A 7379-nucleotide genomic window follows, 5' to 3' on the forward strand; every position below is an offset into this window, starting at 1 on the left:
CGGAAATCAAAGCGCACCGTTTGGTCCCCTCACGAGTCGAACCGCCAACCATGGGTTTGCAAGAGATGTACGCATGCGCATTCGCGAATTCCTTATGTGCAGCTGCGCAAACCACTCGACCAACATGCAAAAATGGCTTTCGTGTCGTCAAAAAATGGGTGTAACCCCAGCTGGACTTAGTCTCTGCGCATCGAAGATTCGGCAGGAAAAGTCACACATTTCTCAGTCCACTTTGCCGTATTAAGACATGAATAACATCAATTACGACATAAGCAAAGAAACTGAAGTCATCAAATCAGTCAGCATGAAAGGAGAGAGCCTAACAAAGTTATGTTCACCTGTCAATTCATGAGGCACTTGACTACAGACTCAAATGGCGCAGAGGGGAAGATCCTGCATTGCCTTCATTTTGCGGTTTTAATCTCCTGGAAAGTTATTAGCCCCTTTTTGAAGTGTTTTACACATAAAGTGAGACAACTGGTCTCATAGAGCAAGACTTGTGCTTGTTTTGCATTCCACTAATTACGTTGTTAATTATTAAATTCAATCAAATTACGTTAATAAAAACATGTTTTAATTAATTCATTTGTAAAAAAAAAAAAAATATATATATATATATATACATATATATATAAAACAGGTTACAGATCCAACTGCCGTGACAGCCTTGACGTCTTTAAGCAGAGAAGACAGCATAAACTATTATCTGCATTATGATATATAATGTCAAATATCAATTTTCATCACTTATATGCTGATTGGTGAGGTGGGCTATATAAGCAGAATCACATGTCTTCTAGCCACAGCTGCCATTGTAGTACTGTTTACTTGTTTTGTCTGCTGGAAACATAGTGTTATCATTTTGTTTTTGTTTAATATCATCTGTCCTCGCGTGCAACCGAACCCTGATGAACGCTGCGCCAGGAGCCAACCGCGAATGAGCTGTTGGCAAATAATATTTGCTGATCTTTAAATAAACTGCAAGAAACGGTTTTCTTTTGTTAATTATTAAATTCAAGCAAATTACTTTAATAAAAACATGTTTTAATTAATTTAGTAAAAAAAAAAACAACAAAAAAACAACACAATGTAATACAGGTTACAGATCCAACTGCCGTGACAGCCTTGAAGTCATTAAACAAAGAAGAGAGCATGAAGTATTATCTGCATTATGTCAAAGTCTTAAGAATGAGTGTTCTGTCAAAGCCATTAAACTCTTTGCATTGAACAATACAAAAATGCAATCAGTCAGCATGAAAGGAGAGAGCCTAACAAAGTTATGTTCACCTGTCAATTCATGAGGCACTTGACTACAGACTCAAATGGCGCAGAGGGGAAGATCCTGCATTTTGCTGTTTTAATCTCCTGGAAAGTTATTAGCCCCTTTTTGAAGTGTTTTACACATAAAGTGAGACAACTGGTCTCATAGAGCAAGACTTGTGCTTGTTTTGCATTCCACTAATTACGTTGTTAATTATTAAATTCAATCAAATTACTTGAATAAAAACATATTTTAATCAATTATGTAAAAAAAAAAAAAAAAAAAAAATACCACAATATAATACAGTTTTCTGTCAAAGCCATGAAACTCTGCGTTGAACAATCCAAAAAAGTGAGCATCACTAGCTGGCTCATTCTCAGGGCCGGAATCTGCACCAACAACACCGGCTTCACTCGGTATCTATAGGGCTCGATGAGTGCCTATGCTAATGTCCCTTATGACCACCGAACGGCATCAGTGCTCGCCTATGCATTCACCGTAACCCCGAGACGGGCAGCTCGCTACAATAAGCTTAAAGCATTCCAGCTGTATTTAAAGCCCTCCAATGCAGACCTCGACTCACTGATGGTGCCCACTTGGCTTCACTGGCCATTCCCATGTCTGACACACACTCTCCCTCTGATAGTCACTTCACACCCTTTTCACTGATTTGAAATTGCCTTATTTTTCAAATGATTGCCTTTCATTTGGCTGAGGATGCCCCTTGGGATTCTGGGTAACGCCTAATACTGATGCATTAAGAATTGTCACGACATATCCGTCAAATATCAATTTTCATCACTTATATGCTGATTGGTGAGGTGGGCTATATAGGCAGAATCACATGGCGTCTAGCCACAGCTGCCATTGTAGTACTGTTTACTTGTTTTGTCTGCTGGAAACATAGTGTTATCATTTTGTTTTTGTTTAATATCATCTGTCCGCGCGTGCAACCGAACCCTGATGAACGCTGCGCCAGGAGCCAACCGCGAATGAGCTGCATTACTACATCTGGGCTATAGGAACGCAGCTACTGAATTTCAGTCTGAGTCAGTGGGCCTACTTGAGTAATATTTGCTGATCTTTAAATAAACTGCAAGAAACCTTTTTCTTTTTTTTGCTAATTAAAAGGTTTCTGCGAGAAACGGGACTTCTTCTTAACGAGGGCTGGTGGCTCCGTTTCAACATTTAGGCTGATGGAGAGACTAAAGCACTTGTGTGTAGAAAACGTGTCGTATCTGTGGGTAAACGGACTTCAGCGGGACAGATGTCATCAGTTCATTTCAAGAATGTTTCTTGAGCCACTCCTGGATTGTTGAATTTTGCTTCATTACAGGGAGGCGTTATCTTCAATACATGAAGGAATTCAAAGTGAATTAAGAGCATTTCAATCCTGTGGCGCGGAAACCATTAGCTCAAATATATATATTTTGAACAATATGGCAGGGAAATACATTTTCTTACTTTTCTCCGATGAAAAGATTCCCATTCCCCTAAACTTACAACAGCCTGTTAAGCTGCAACAGTGTCCATCTGAGCCTCATCTTTTAGCCTCCACTCAGACGGAAGAACGACAATGTGAGCACATTGCTGGACAGCAGGTGGACAAAACCCCACAAGAAAAAAAACAAAACCGAGCCAAACACGGCCATACAGAAAGGACAGTTGAGACATCAGATGGGACAGTGACAAACTGACCCCACATTCAGCCTTTTCGCCGTGCAGCGCGCCACAAGACACAGAGCAAACCAGACAATTGTGCAAATTACGCAGCGCTTTTCCGCACAGCTCAAGCGAAACTAAACATTCATACCCGGGATCCGAGTATCGCCAAAAGTCTTTCCAACAGTGCTCAGGCAAACAAGGGCCACATGTGGTACATCTCGGCCACCGCGGACACAGCAGTGCCGTGTGGACTGAGCCCGGCATCACCCGAGCTGCGCAGCTTCCCACGAGCCTTCAAATGCACTCAATGGCACAATACGCAGGGGATTTAGAGGCCAGTGTAGGGCTTATTAACGGGGTTAAAGAAAAAAAACACATGAAGACAGTCAGTATCTGTCAGTGACATGTGATGGTGCTGGAAGTTGAATACATAATTAACCTCAGATGTGTAATGTTTCCAGAAGCATCCGATGTGGAGACACCGGCTTAAAAGGTTAAAAAATATGAATATGAAATGAATACATTTAATAGCCTAATATCTGTCAGTGATATGTTAGAATAGTGGAAAGTCAATCAATAACACTTCAGTAATTCCAGGCAAAGTCTTAGACACTAACATTTGTTTATTTTGAACAAAAGGTAGAGAAATATACACCTATTGTCTTACTTTTAACATACAATTCAACTGGAGGAGTTGGCGTTGAGGTTTTTGCCCTAGGGCACCAACGCAGCGGATGTGCAGGCAAGCGGTGCGCAGTCACTGTGTAGTTCCATTGCGTCGGAAATCAAAGCGCACCGTTTGGTCCCCTCACGAGTCGAACCGCCAACCATGGGTTTGCAAGAGATGTACGCATGCGCATTCGCGAATTCCTTATGTGCAGCTGCGCAAACCACTCGACCAACATGCAGAAATGGCTTTCGTGTCGTCAAAAAATGGGTGTAACCCCAGCTGGACTTAGTCTCTGCGCATCGAAGATTCGGCAGGAAAAGTCACACATTTCTCAGTCCACTTTGCCGTATTAAAACATGAATAACATCAATTACGACATAAACAAAGAAACTGAAGTCATCAAATCAGTCAGCATGAAAGGAGAGAGCCTAACAAAGTTATGTTCACCTGTCAATTCATGAGGCACTTGACTACAGACTCAAATGGCGCAGAGGGGAAGATCCTGCATTTTGCTGTTTTAATCTCCTGCAAAGTTATTAGCCCCTTTTTGAAGTGTTTTACACATAAAGTGAGACAACTGGTCTCATAGAGCAAGACTTGTGCTTGTTTTGCATTCCACTAATTACGTTGTTAATTATTAAATTCAATCAAATTACTTGAATAAAAACATATTTTAATCAATTATGTAAAAAAAAAAAAAAAAAAAAAATACCACAATATAATACAGTTTTCTGTCAAAGCCATGAAACTCTGCGTTGAACAATCCAAAAAAGTGAGCATCACTAGCTGGCTCATTCTCAGGGCCGGAATCTGCACCAACAACACCGGCTTCACTCGGTATCTATAGGGCTCGATGAGTGCCTATGCTAATGTCCCTTATGACCACCGAACGGCATCAGTGCTCGCCTATGCATTCACCGTAACCCCGAGACGGGCAGCTCGCTACAATAAGCTTAAAGCATTCCAGCTGTATTTAAAGCCCTCCAATGCAGACCTCGACTCACTGATGGTGCCCACTTGGCTTCACTGGCCATTCCCATGTCTGACACACACTCTCCCTCTGATAGTCACTTCACACCCTTTTCACTGATTTGAAATTGCCTTATTTTTCAAATGATTGCCTTTCATTTGGCTGAGGATGCCCCTTGGGATTCTGGGTAACGCCTAATACTGATGCATTAAGAATTGTCACGACATATCCGTCAAATATCAATTTTCATCACTTATATGCTGATTGGTGAGGTGGGCTATATAGGCAGAATCACATGGCGTCTAGCCACAGCTGCCATTGTAGTACTGTTTACTTGTTTTGTCTGCTGGAAACATAGTGTTATCATTTTGTTTTTGTTTAATATCATCTGTCCGCGCGTGCAACCGAACCCTGATGAACGCTGCGCCAGGAGCCAACCGCGAATGAGCTGCATTACTACATCTGGGCTATAGGAACGCAGCTACTGAATTTCAGTCTGAGTCAGTGGGCCTACTTGAGTAATATTTGCTGATCTTTAAATAAACTGCAAGAAACCTTTTTCTTTTTTTTGCTAATTAAAAGGTTTCTGCGAGAAACGGGACTTCTTCTTAACGAGGGCTGGTGGCTCCGTTTCAACATTTAGGCTGATGGAGAGACTAAAGCACTTGTGTGTAGAAAACGTGTCGTATCTGTGGGTAAACGGACTTCAGCGGGACAGATGTCATCAGTTCATTTCAAGAATGTTTCTTGAGCCACTCCTGGATTGTTGAATTTTGCTTCATTACAGGGAGGCGTTATCTTCAATACATGAAGGAATTCAAAGTGAATTAAGAGCATTTCAATCCTGTGGCGCGGAAACCATTAGCTCAAATATATATATTTTGAACAATATGGCAGGGAAATACATTTTCTTACTTTTCTCCGATGAAAAGATTCCCATTCCCCTAAACTTACAACAGCCTGTTAAGCTGCAACAGTGTCCATCTGAGCCTCATCTTTTAGCCTCCACTCAGACGGAAGAACGACAATGTGAGCACATTGCTGGACAGCAGGTGGACAAAACCCCACAAGAAAAAAAACAAAACCGAGCCAAACACGGCCATACAGAAAGGACAGTTGAGACATCAGATGGGACAGTGACAAACTGACCCCACATTCAGCCTTTTCGCCGTGCAGCGCGCCACAAGACACAGAGCAAACCAGACAATTGTGCAAATTACGCAGCGCTTTTCCGCACAGCTCAAGCGAAACTAAACATTCATACCCGGGATCCGAGTATCGCCAAAAGTCTTTCCAACAGTGCTCAGGCAAACAAGGGCCACATGTGGTACATCTCGGCCACCGCGGACACAGCAGTGCCGTGTGGACTGAGCCCGGCATCACCCGAGCTGCGCAGCTTCCCACGAGCCTTCAAATGCACTCAATGGCACAATACGCAGGGGATTTAGAGGCCAGTGTAGGGCTTATTAACGGGGTTAAAGAAAAAAAACACATGTATAATAAAACATTTCAAAAAATGTTTTTTTCTTCTAACACATGAATACAGTCAGTATCTGTCAGTGACATGTGATGGTGCTGGAAGGTGAATAAATAACTGCAATCATTTCGGGAAGAAATCTTTAGAAACTCACATTTATTTAATTTAAACAAGCACATTTTAATAGCTAATAATAGCAATAGCAACAGGTAGAGAAAAACAGGCCTATTGTATTAGTTACAGACAACAGATCTCATGGAGGAAGACCACTCAATGGCACAATACGCAGGGGATTTAGAGGCCAGTGTAGGGCTTATTAACGGGGTTAAGGAGAAAAACACATGAATACAGTCAGTATCTGTCAGTGACATGTGATGGTGCTGGAAGTTGAATACATAATTAACCTCAGATGTGTAATGTTTCCAGAAGCATCCGATGTGGAGACACCGGCTTAAAAGGTTAAAAAATATGAATATGAAATGAATACATTTAATAGCCTAATATCTGTCAGTGATATGTTAGAATAGTGGAAAGTCAATCAATAACACTTCAGTAATTCCAGGCAAAGTCTTAGACACTAACATTTGTTTATTTTGAACAAAAGGTAGAGAAATATACACCTATTGTCTTACTTTTAACATACAATTCAACTGGAGGAGTTGGCGTTGAGGTTTTTGCCCTAGGGCACCAACGCAGCGGATGTGCAGGCAAGCGGTGCGCAGTCACTGTGTAGTTCCATTGCGTCGGAAATCAAAGCGCACCGTTTGGTCCCCTCACGAGTCGAACCGCCAACCATGGGTTTGCAAGAGATGTACGCATGCGCATTCGCGAATTCCTTATGTGCAGCTGCGCAAACCACTCGACCAACATGCAGAAATGGCTTTCGTGTCGTCAAAAAATGGGTGTAACCCCAGCTGGACTTAGTCTCTGCGCATCGAAGATTCGGCAGGAAAAGTCACACATTTCTCAGTCCACTTTGCCGTATTAAAACATGAATAACATCAATTACGACATAAACAAAGAAACTGAAGTCATCAAATCAGTCAGCATGAAAGGAGAGAGCCTAACAAAGTTATGTTCACCTGTCAATTCATGAGGCACTTGACTACAGACTCAAATGGCGCAGAGGGGAAGATCCTGCATTTTGCTGTTTTAATCTCCTGCAAAGTTATTAGCCCCTTTTTGAAGTGTTTTACACATAAAGTGAGACAACTGGTCTCATAGAGCAAGACTTGTGCTTGTTTTGCATTCCACTAATTACGTTGTTAATTATTAAATTCAATCAAATTACTTGAATAAAAACATATTTTAATCAATTATGTAAAAAAAAAAAAAA

The sequence above is a fragment of the Enoplosus armatus genome, chromosome 1, assembly GCF_043641665.1.
Source record: "Enoplosus armatus isolate fEnoArm2 chromosome 1, fEnoArm2.hap1, whole genome shotgun sequence".
Taxonomy (NCBI): domain Eukaryota; kingdom Metazoa; phylum Chordata; class Actinopteri; order Centrarchiformes; family Enoplosidae; genus Enoplosus; species Enoplosus armatus.